The sequence below is a fragment of the Peromyscus leucopus genome, chromosome 7 (assembly GCF_004664715.2).
Source record: "Peromyscus leucopus breed LL Stock chromosome 7, UCI_PerLeu_2.1, whole genome shotgun sequence".
In the NCBI taxonomy this organism is placed as follows: Eukaryota; Metazoa; Chordata; class Mammalia; order Rodentia; family Cricetidae; genus Peromyscus; species Peromyscus leucopus.
This window is the reverse complement of record NC_051069.1, coordinates 27085804-27098058: the sequence shown is the minus strand read 5'-3', so window position 1 is coordinate 27098058 and position 12255 is coordinate 27085804. Positions and strand designations below refer to the sequence as shown.

At 43.8% G+C, this 12255-nt stretch overlaps 1 protein-coding gene and 1 pseudogene across 8 annotated transcripts in view; both read left to right on the top strand.

Annotated features, from left to right (window-relative positions):
* Nucleotides 1-12255, top strand: part of Sik3 (SIK family kinase 3) — a 222175-nt gene that overhangs the window by 152093 nt on the left and 57827 nt on the right. The gene's annotated exons all lie outside the window — the stretch shown is intronic.
* On the top strand, nucleotides 855-3271 carry LOC114691211 (annotated as a pseudogene).

The following is a 12255-nucleotide window of genomic DNA, read 5'->3' as shown; positions in this document are numbered from 1 at the left end:
GTTCTAGTGTCACCTAGCTCTGTCCTTACCTCAGACTGATGGCTGTCCTCTTGTTCGGAACTTCACATGCTTTGTCTCTGTGTTGTGCCAGGCCCGACATAGCAGACAGGAAGCAAAGGTTCTCTTGGCTTTGAGACTAAGCCAGGTACTCTCCGTCATCCTGCCTCAGCCCGTCAAAGGACGATACTTCACAGAAAACCTGCTTTTCCTTTGTCTTTATGTCCACTGCAGCTGTTCTCATAGGATTGGGAAATGTGGAAAGGCCTGGCAATTTCGAACCCTCCTTTGTTTGCTAAGGAGCAACTTAATTTGGAACTGATAAAAATTCCAATTAAGAAACATAAGAAATTAACATTTTTATGCCAATATTTACCCAAGTGGTTTTGGTTTTAAAAGCATTCTGGTGGCTTAGCTGATCAAGGTACTTGCTGCCAAGTTTGATGACCTGAGTTCCATCCCCAGGACACACATGATGGAAGGAGGAAACTGACCCTGGAAAGTTGTCCTCTGATCTCCACACACATGTTACAGATGTATTGTCTGCCCCAATAAATAAATAATTATAAAAGAAAAATTTTTGAGGCAGGTCTTACTATGTGGACATGGCTTTATGTAGATCAGGCTGGCCTTGATCTCACAGAGACTTACCTGCCTCTGCCTCCTGAGTGTCACCATGCCTAACTAAATATATATATATATATATATATATATATATATATATATATATATATATATATTTGGTTGTTTGAGATAGGGTTTCTCTGTGTTGCCTTGGCTGTCTTGGAACTCACTCTGTAGATCAGGCTATCCTGGAACTCACAGATCTGCCTGCCTCTGCCTCCCAAGTACTGGGATTAAAGGTGTGTACCACCACCACCACCCAGCTAAAATTTTTTTTAAAGCACATATCAGCTGGATGTAGTTGTTCATATCTATAACTGTTACACTTGGATGCAGAGGCAGGAGGCTTGCTGTAAATTCAAGTCTAGCCTTAGCTACATAGTGAATTCCAGGCCAAGACTGCATAGTGGAATCCTACCTCAAATAAATAAATAAGATTGTGTTCATTGCAGAAAATAAGTACGTTTTTCTGGTTTTGTTTGTATTACTTTCACTTTTTTAATGAATTACCGTGATAATACATGTTTAGTAGTTGATACTATTAAAGCATAAGCTATTATAAGTGTCCATGCTAGTCTAGTGCTGGCCCTAGTGAAAGCTGTAGTCCCTTGGTGTGAAGGTAGACTCATGGATAGCTATTAGAAGAGTCAACCATGGTTTCATACTTTCCAGTTTTTTATGTCTGTTAAGTTTTCTGCATCTATTTCTAGAGAGAAGGAAAATTCACTATACAGTTGTTTCTGCCTGGTTGTAGAATTTAAAATTCTTCTTAATGACAGTAACAAACCTGTCTTCTGTAGACTCTCTTCAGTGGTGTTGATTGTGAGTGGCCCTTAGTTAGGCTCCAGCACCTTCAGGCAGAGTTGCAAAATCTGGAGCTAAGGAAACGTCGGGTTAGCTGGGGCCTCAGCCTTTGTTTCAAAAGGCTCCTTGTTCAGGCTGCTGGGGAGCAAACAGAATGTGAAAAGTGACTCTTGCCCACAAGGGTCTGAGGTCACTAGGGCCCCAAACATTCAGACCGCTGACAGTTAGATAACAGCAGAATTTGTTACACAAGAACCTTTGCATGTGCCACTTAATGCTTTCGTGTGTGTAAAGACAGTGTGTTTGAGAAACATTAGAGCTCTTTCCTCTTCCAGAGGTTTGCACTTCCAAAATGAATTTCTGAGGACCCACATCCTTGCAGACTTCGGGTGGATTCTTAGCCTTTAACCTAACTCTGTTTTTCGTGTTTCAGATGTGTGAGGTTCTGTAGAGAGGCAGTCAAGGGAACATGTGACAGGGACATGCTACTAGGCACACTGTGATGCGTTGCCCGTTATGATACGTTGTAATCGCCATGCGCTTTCATAGGCTTAAGTTTATAAAACTCCAGCACCCTGGGAATCTGCAGGATCCCTAAGTGCATTCTGTTTGCTGCCCCGTGCACACACCTACTGTGGAGAAGAACCTCAGTAATCAGACCCCCTGCTTGGGGTGCCTACCTCCCCCATGGCCAGACACCTGGCTTCAGACTTTGCATCCCTACCAGATGGAAGTGATGGGTCAGGAGGGCTGGAGCCATGCTGGTTGTCTCCTTGGACATGGCCAAGCTTCCAAGGCCCTTCAGGAGGGCCTGAAATTGGGCCACAGGTTGGGCCAGGCTTAGAGGTATTGGGGAGCTCCTCATGTCCCCTGCCATATGAGTTCTGTGGAGGGATAACATACGGTGGACCTCAAGTTGGACTGGGCCTAATGCCTCAAGTTGGCCTGGAGACTGCACCCTGAGGGACACGCAGGAGCCAGAGTGGGGAGCAACTGGGAGGGGCCTCCGCTGGGCCCTGTTCTGTCCATCTCAGTACTGTGAAGTCGGAGGAGCTGGAATCAAGTCCAAGGACTCCTAGCACATGAAGGCCCTGCAGAAGGAACTAGAGCGGTTTGCCAAGACCCGGAAGCAGAAGAGGATCACCTTGGCGTACACCCAGGTGACATGAAGCTCACCCTGGACATTCTCTTTGGAAAGGTGTTCAGCTAGGTGGCCATCTCCCACTTTGAGGTCCTGCAGCTCAGCTTCAGGAACATGTGTAAGCTGTGGCCCCTGCTGGAGAAGTGGTTGGAGGAAGCTGAGAACCTTCAGGAGCTGTGCAAAGCAGAGACCCTGGTGCAGGCCCACAGGAGAAAGCAGAGACGCACTGAGAACTGCATGGGGGAGACCTGGGGAACACGTTTCTGCAGTGCCCGGAGCCCATCCTGCAGCACATCGGCATCAGCACCAAGCAGTGTGGGCTGCAGAAGGATGTGGTCCCAGAGTGCCTCTTAGCCGGCACCACAGGGTAAATGAGCAAACATTGATTGTTCTCAGTGAGAGGAGTATGAGGCTTCCGGTGTCTCCTTTCCCAGGGGACCTGTATCCTTTCTTCTGTGTCCACCAGAGCCCCATTTTGGTGCCCTAGATTACAGGGCTCACTTCTACTCTTAGGCCCCTTTTACTGAGGCTGAAGCCTTCCTTTCCTTCTGTTCCCGTCCCCGCTTTGGGCTCTCCCATGCATTCAAACTGAGGCACCAGCCCTGCCTAGAGATGGGCTGAGCAGAGGGAAAGGGAAGGAGATAGACCAAGAGAACCTGGAGTCTGTGCTACCCTGGCTTTGAGATTAAGTTCTTCATTTGCTGAGGAGGGATTGGGGGGCGGGGGTTGGGGGTGAGGAATTGTAAGGGAGGTGATGGAGGGAAGACGAAGTTCAGTGATGCCGCTGATCATCATTTTGTTCTTACATAAAGAAGCCTGAGACACAGTAAAGAAAAACAAAACAAAAAAAGACCCTCAATAGCTTTATTGATTCAGATTTCATGCTAATGCCTGTAAAGACATAAATACTTTACTAAGATTTAACATTTGAGGTAAGGCTTGAAGGATGGTGGGATCAAGAGGGTAGAGGAGAAATTTCAAGAGGCTCAGTCAGTGAATGTGGATGAAGTACCTGCTGGGTTGGCACTGAGAGCCTCGGGATGCAGCACCAGATGACGCTGTCCCTTCCACGGTCACTCTGATGAGAAGAGACGTACAGCTCTTAACAAAGACTGGGAAAGATGCAACCTGATAATGTAACAGGGTGATTTGTGGCAGAGATACTGCTTTAATCCGGACGACAGTGCAAAAGCTGAAAGAGAAGAAGCCAGTAAGGAAAAAGAAGGTCAACATGGCTAGAGATAAAAAGAGGGAACCTGGAAGGAGTTAAGGGGACAGAAATGGTAAGAGCCAGTTGCACATGGTCGGAGGTGGGATTTTACTCTGGTTCTGCTGGGAAGCCGAGGCATAAGGACAGTAGAATGTGCATGGTGCATTTGCAAACAAGCATGGATGGGTCTTATCTTCGATCCTGGGACTCCTACAGTGAGGTGGGAGGCAGAAGCAAAGGATCACTGGGAAGCTAAGTCGGTTGGCCAGCCTGTTAGGAGTTCACAGTGCAGCAGAATCAAGAGAGACTCTGCCTCAGAAACGAGGTAGAAGGAAAGAACCAACTCCCCAAAGTTCTGACCTCCACATGTGTGTCTTGCATGGCACAGGTAGATGGATTGGGCATGTGCAGTGCATTTGTTAAAAGGTGTGGGAACCATGTATAAGAAATAGATTTTCCTGCACTAGATTTTGAAAGTGTTCCACTATTAAGACATAATAAGCCAACTTCAGGATGGATAGAGAGAAAAAGGTTTGGGGAGAAAGGACAGGAAGGTATTAGGACTGCTTAAAAAATGCTAAAGAGTGGTAAGGTCCTATGTGAGGATGGTGGCAGCAGGCAAAGCGAGTGGGAAGGGTGACAAACACAGCAAGGGCAAGGAAGGAGAAGTTCCAGGACATGGAGGCAGTTGGATATCTGAGCCATCGAGAAGGAACTTCCCATCGAATATTTGTTTGAAATAGAAATTACGTTTAGCCATCAACAGTAAACATAAATTTCTTTGCGGCGTCCTTGTTTAATTCTTGAAAGCAATTTAAGACTTGTTCCCAAAGATTAAATAGTGAGATTTCTGTTTTTTAAAAAGTATATGTATCTAAGAAAAACATTAAACATACTGGCTTACTCCCGAAAGAAAAGTGCTTTCAAATTTCAGACGTTACAAGGATGTTTTGAAAATTGTGGAGACTTATTTTCTTTAACCTAAGGAAGTTGGAAACTTTCCCCTTTAAATGTCGACTCCCAGAATGGGCTCCGTGAGACAGTTTCCACTCCTGTGTTATTGTTTTAGTTGGCAGTTAGGAGACAGCAAGGACCTCCAGGGTAGCTACAGAAAGGCCCGCCCTTTGGAAGGGTCTCCAGAGTGCATAGGTTGAAGGGGCAGTGGAAGACCCGCGCCTCAGTGCAGTGAGAGCAGCCTTTGGAAAAGTGGGAAATGAAAACACTTCGTGAGGACAGGGTGAGGACACTGACCCTTTGCAGTCCATATGAGAGTTTTGAGACACCATCGAAGAAAGATGAGGTTGGAAACCTTGGGTTTCTGAGAACTGGCACGCTGTGCTGTGATTGGAACTGCCTGGCTATCCCCAGAGAGTGCTTGTCCAGCATTCCTCAGGCGGTCCGTTCTTGATTCCCTGACCCAACGCTCTTTGTTTGGCTTACCCCTCACACCTCTGGGCTCACGGGCAGAGTTGGGACCCAGAGAAGACCGTTGTGGCCTCCTAAATTCAGATCATAATTGAACCTGACCTTTGCTGTGTCCCCGGATGGCATGTGACACTCATGTAGAAGGTGCTGAACAACTCCGATACATGTTAAGTGATTGGAAAGTAAAATCTGAAAGATTGGAGACCAGAGAGATGACTCACTAGTTAAGAATGCTTGCCATGCAGCCATGAGGACCAGAGTTGGAATCCCAGCACCCCAGTAACGAACCTGGCTAACACCTGTGACTCCAGGTCCTAGGGAATCACTCCTGGCTTCAGTACACAGGTGCATACACCTACATATGTACACAACAGACGTAAATTAATTTTAAAGACTAATTCAAATTGCTTTGTCTCTGGGACCACATTGGACACAGCATTTAATAAAGTATAAGTCAGTGAGGATGTGAGCACTTCCCAGCCAACAGAGACATACACTTGCTCTCCATCAAGTGCAAACCCATGTGATTAGGTCAAATAAAAACTGTTACCTCGTAGTCTGGATAATACTAATACCTAAGACAAGAAAAGAAAATTTCAGGCTTATTAAAGTTGTAGAAACTGACAGTTTTGAAATTCTCAAGCAATCAAAGGATAACCGAAAGAAAATCGGAGACCCTTAACTGTAGTTTCTATTTCCGGATGTTTTAAAAGGGCATTGATAATTTGTTTAGGGCGTTGCTGAAGTTACTAGAGGATATAACTACTACACAGTCTCTCCTAAGTCTGTCAAAGACCATGCTTCACTGATTCTTTCACACACTCACAGACGCCTCAGCTACAGTTGATGGTGAGAAAGGGTTAACGTGCCCCTTCACTCTGTAAAAGATGTCCCTAGTGTGAAATTGTGTGAAATTGGCAAGAGACTTAAAATGAAAGGCAGGGTGGACGTTGGGGGTGTGACTGCTGACACTTGCATTCGTGCTTGCACACGCACACACGCAGAAAGCTAAAATGATCTAAGAATAGAAGGCTGTCACCAGGCATGGTGGCATACACCTTGAATCCCTGCACTTGGGATGCCGAGGCAGGAGGGCAGCTGGAGCTATGTAGAGACAGCCTGTCTCAGAACAAAAGCAGCACCAATAACAAAAAAGAGTAAGAGAATGTAAAAATAAAAAAGTTTGTAAGACTGCTTTCTCATGAAGTTCCTATTAGACCACAATCTGGTTCTCATTTTTATGAGTTTAGAAATATACTTTTATCAGTTCTCTTAAAGATCATAAGAGAGCAGGTATAATATTTCTGTTTACTCAGTGTTGAACAGAAAAGACCAGTTTGCTAATGGTAGGCCTGGGTGTTTTGTTTTTGCTTTAAAAGTACCCTAAGCTATGTAGTCTTTGGCTCTTTGCTCAGGCTGCACACAGCCCACCATTAATTTAACACCTCTATCAGCATACAGGAGCTTTTCTGAGCCAGTGATTTATGAGCCTTCCGGTTCCCAGTGGTCCTACAGCTTCATATCTCAAAAAAACAAAAAAAACAGGTAGTAAAGGCCTGGAGATAGAGCTCAGGGGTAGAGCATCTGTCCAGCATGTTCAGGGTGCTGGGTTTGACCCTCTAGGAGAGAAAAGGAGAGACAGAAAGAGGGAGTCAGGCACACGCTTATAACCCCAGTTTGGGAAATGGAAGCTGTCAAGGACATCATTTGCTACATAGCCAGTTCAAGACCAGCCTGGGATAAATGACACCGTGTCAACCCCACCCACCCACACACCCCAAAAGATAGTGATTTCTCTTGCCTTTTCTATTGTTTAGGGGTTAATAAATGGAGTAGTTCTTTAGGTCCTCCCACCCTCCTTGAATGCAGTTATTTGAGTACCTTTGAGTGTAATTTCAGTGTGTCTGCCTTCGGCGGGGGCTCATGAGCAGGCTTCTCACTCGGCCCATTCATTGCTCGGTTTCGTTAGGCAGTTGATTGCCATAATCATTTTCAGCAGGAGAGAGATTTTCCTTGTATTTTGTTAAATTTATATGTTATGGACTTTTGGACTGTATAAGGAATGAGGAACATTAATGTTGAAATTCAAATTAATGAGAATAGAGGATGGATACACTTCTTCAAATATGAATCACCCTGTTTATCACAGTTATTATATACCACACCAAGAGATGCTTCTAAGGTTCAGAAGCCAAATTTTTTTAAAAAAATTAATGTAGATAGATGAACTTACAAACGTGATATAGACACACTACGTTCAGTGGTTTTTTGTTTTTTGTTTTTTGTTTTTTTTTTAAAGATTTATTTATTTATTTATTATGAATACAGAAGAGGGTGCCAGATCTCATTACAGATGGTTGTCAGCCACCATGTGGGTGCTGGGAATTGAACTCAAGACCTCTGGAAGAGCAGTCGGTGCTCTTAACCTCTGAGCCATCTCCAGCTCCCCCCCCCTTTTTTTATTTTTATTTTTTTAAAGATTTAGGTTTTGGTTTTTCTCTGTGTAACAGCCCTGGCTGTCCTGGAACTCACACTTTTTTTCTTTTCTTTTCTTTTTTTTTTGTTTTTTGTTTTTTGTTTTTGTTTTTGTTTTTTCGAGACAGAGTTTCTCTGTGTAGCTTTGCACCTTTCCTGGATCTCACTCTGTAGACCAGGCTGGCCTCGAACTTCACAGAGATCTGCCTGCCTCTGCCTCCCGAGAGCTGGGATTAAAGGCGTGCGCCACCACTGCCCGGCTGGAACTCACTCTCTAGACCAGGCTGGCCTCAAATTCACAGAGATCTGCCTGCCTCTGCTTCTTGAGTGCCAACACCACCCAGCACTACATTTGAATTTTATATACCCATATATCTATAGATGTACATACTGTGGTGCATTCATGGTGTAGTATAACAAATGATTATAATAATGGTCCTAAGCTTGATAATCCATTTTATCATTTGAAAAGACAAAACATGAAAATAATTCAAATAAACTGATTTGGTGGTTTTGGTTCAAATCTGTCCATTCTAAATGCCAGGCCATTAAAAGTTTTTACTTATCTTAACTAATGCATTTCAGTGTATATGCAGCTTCTAAAATTAGCACTATGTATCCAATAGAAATGAATATTTTCCCTAGTAAGTCAGTGTGGGTGCTGTTCATGGTGATAGCACTCGGCCTTGAACTTCAGGAAGGACTCTTCAGTCACTTACTTTTCTTTTTTGAGACAGAGGCTAGCCTCAAACTCAAGATCTTCCTGCCTCAGTCTCTGGAATTAAAAAGTATATACCACCATACCACATTCCCTTAAATGAGCTGTTCTGTTTCTTGAGGAAGAGGTAGGAGAATTGGGACAGATTTCCAGGTACTATATATAGGCAGTAAACCACTTTCTCATAAACCAAGCAAAAGCAATAGAATTTTTCTTTTAATTTCCTTCTCGGGAGGTTTTAGGACAGTACTCTGTTTCAGGAGTTTGTACCTGGGTGTGGTAGTCCACACCTGAAACTGAAGCATGTGCCAGGCAGGGCAGCAAGATTGATGCCTGCAGCAGGATTGACTCAAGGTCAAGGCCGGCCTTCCAGGGTGTTGGAGTGAGAGACTGGGTTCCTATGGTGGAAGGGGGAAGGGACTGACTCCCACGAGCTGTCCTTGTGTGCACACGCATACAAGGCGTGCATGCCCCATCCCTACCCCAACTAACTAGCTAAATGTTTTTAAATGTTGGAGAAAGAAAAGAACAAAAAGGAATGTGAGTCAAGAGTTGAAGAATCCTGGTTTCTTGTACAATTAAACATAAAGGAATTTTCCTTATATTCTAATCCAATTAGAACCTTATTTTTCTTGGTCACATCAGAAATTCTCTGAACTCTTCTTTATTTTGTTTTGATCTGCTTGTTTTTGTTTTTGTTTTTTCCTTTTTAGGGGGTAGGGTAGTTGGGGTTGGTTGGTTGGTTGGTTGGTTGGGTTTTTTTGAGACAGGGTTTTCCTGTGTATCCCTGACTGTCCTGGAACTCACTCTGTAGACCAGTCTGGCCTTGAGCTCAGAGACCTGCCTGTTTCTGCCTCCTGAGTGCTGAGATTAAAGGCATATGCTATCATGCCTGGCCCTTGGTTTTTAATTTGAAAAATACTGTATTTAAATACTATGTTTGCACTTGGTATCATTAAAACTTTGAGTAGCATGTTAACCTGCAAGTATTAGGAGCTCTCTGAGTGGTGGACCTTTATAGCTTAATTTAGTATGATTTAGAATTGTAACTATGATACTGTACATTTAACAGTCCAGTGGCTATTGTCTGTATGTCTTATAGAAAGTGTCGCCTGGAGGTGGTGGCTCACACCTTTAATCCCAGCGCTTGGGAGGCAGAGCCAGGCGGATCTCTGTGAGTTCGAGGCTAGTCTGGTCTACAGAGCGAGATCCAGGACAGGCCCAAAGCTACACTGAGAAACCCTGTCTCGGAAAAAAAAAAAAAAAAAAGAAAGAGTCTAATTATAGCCCCTTTTAAAATCTACTCAATACTAACTTTTAGCATGGATACTGACATTGGAAGGCTTTTCAAATTTGCTTTCTTGTGAGAAGAGTTGGGTAGTGTTATCTGTGATCGAGTAGAGGAGATTGCCTTATTCCTCTCAAAATAATGAATTCAGAAGCCCCACCTGCTGATGTATGTCAGGAAAACCCAGTAAGTTCTTCACGTAAATGCCAGTGTAACGCTGGCCCAAATCCCCCCACGTAGTGGGTACAAGGTGGTGACTGAGTTCTGAATTTTCCCTGAAGGGATTTTCCCTGCATGTGTTTTTCAGACTCGAGTCTCTAGCTGTTGCCATTACTTCTTTATTAGCTTCTAGTCAGGAAGTTCAGCCAGGGATTGGAGCAATTGCTAAATACTGAGGACTTCCCCAAAGTTGTCTCTGGGTGAACTCATACTGTGACTCCTGGGAGACGTCAGGCTCACCTGTCACAGTGCTCTCAGCCTGGCAGCCACACAGTCCACTGTTGGCCTGTTCCGCAAAAGAAAAAAAAGTAAGAGTAGTAACAAAGCCGGGGCTCCCATGGCTACAGAATTAGTTCCTTTTCTGTGCTGTGTTCCATTTTAACAGCCTGTGAAACACCCCAGTTCTTATTTATATAATTTCTTCCACTTGTTTTGGTCTTTGATTAGTTGTTTTTTGTTGTTGTGTTTTTTGTTTGTCTGGTTTTGTTTGTTTGTTGTTTTTTGAGCCATACTCCTCTTTCCCTGTCAATCCATGGAGAAATCAAACAAGGGCCAGAATTACTTCTACTTTGGGCTATTTGTCCCTAGTTGTGACCATGACTCTCAGAAGCTTTCAGATTTGACAGCACGAAGGTCTAGTCACAGTGCTTCCTAGCTGGTCACTTAGAGACATGCTTGTCCTTCTGCTCCGCCTCCCAGACTGTTATTTGTTGTAGCAGGAAGGGAAGATTAGGTTTCCAGAAAGCTTGGCTGTCAATTACACGCCACCATACTGCACTGAGCATGCGTGCTAACATTGGAGCTGGCTGAAGGTTATACCCCATCTGTTTACATCTGCTTTGGATTGTTCCTTGGTCAACCAGAAAAGAAGTCAACATTATTGCTCTGAAGTGGTGGACCAAATAAGAAAATTTGCTCTTGGAATTGTCCTGATTTTTAAATTAGTGCCACCAGCTCTCTGCTCTTTTCTCTACCACATTTCACATACCCAGCTAATGATTGGCTTATTTTTTAGGATGCAGTATCACTCACTACCTTATATAGCCACAGGCTCCTCGTCTTGCCTAGAACAAAGAGTTTCAAGGCTAAAAATCAATAGCAACCTCTGGTATTTAAACCATCCTAGATGATGAACATAGGGTTCAAATTAGCCTTCTGCTTTGCATTAAGAGAAAAGGACTAAATCACCATTTCAGCCTGCAGACAAACGCTAACCAAGTGGGTGTTGGTGTTGGAAAGTAGACTTAACACATCAGGTTGAGTTACTTAGGGCTGGAGAAATAATGACCATAGGCCACATAAGAGGGCTGCTCTACACATATGGCTTCTGGGGTGTGGGGTCAGTATCTAATTTAAGCAATTTCCTTTGTGTGTGCCCACATGCACGAGCACATGTTCATGTGTGCGCATGTAAGCCAGGTAATATCATTGTTCATTGTTTGGGTGCTGGCCCACTGCCCACCTTTGGAAACAGAGTCTCTTACTGGGACCAGGGACTCCCTGATAAGCAGGGCTGCCTGGCCAGCAAGCTCCCGAATCCACCTGTCTCCTTCTTCCCATCACTGGAGTTAGCACGTTTTGTCAACCACACTCAGCTTTGAGGAATCAAACTCAGGTCCTCATGCTTGCAATCACTTTACTGGTTGAGTGGCCTTGCCAGCCCTTGATGGTTTTTTTCTGTTATGACTTTGGTTTCGGTGGTAAATTTTTATGATATTTATCACCTTGGGTTGAGTCTGAAGGCCATAAATCTTTTCCCATTGCTGGTAGGTAAACAGCAAAGAATGTCATCTTTTGAAGTTGACACTAGTATCCATTCTCTGGAAAGAACTGCTGGCTCATTCTGTTTATTGTTCAAGATGATGCTTTAAGTTGGGGTGCACACGTAATCTCAGCCTTTGGGAGACTAAGGCAGAAGGATTGAGAATTCGCCAACCTGGTCTCAGCATTCCACCCAAAAGGTGATATTTTAACATCCCACCAAAAGGTGATATATTATTTACATACATACATACATACATACATACATACATACACACACACACATTTAAAAGAACATAATTAACTATAGATTGATGTGGACATACCTTTGGAAATTTCAACAAAGGTTTCTAAGCATTGTAAAGGTGGTCTTCCCTGTAAGACACCCGCCATTCTGAAATGATTTCTGCCTAGGGCGTGGTTTCTATGTACAGTCAGCCTAAGTACAAATACTGCTTCTCCCTTTATGTTATATCAAGTATCTTCTCCAGGATGCTCCATAAAATCACTGTTTAATATTGCATGAAAAACAGTGTACATCCAGCAAATGTAAGCATGATTTACTAGATCCACCCTGAATTAGTGTATGAATA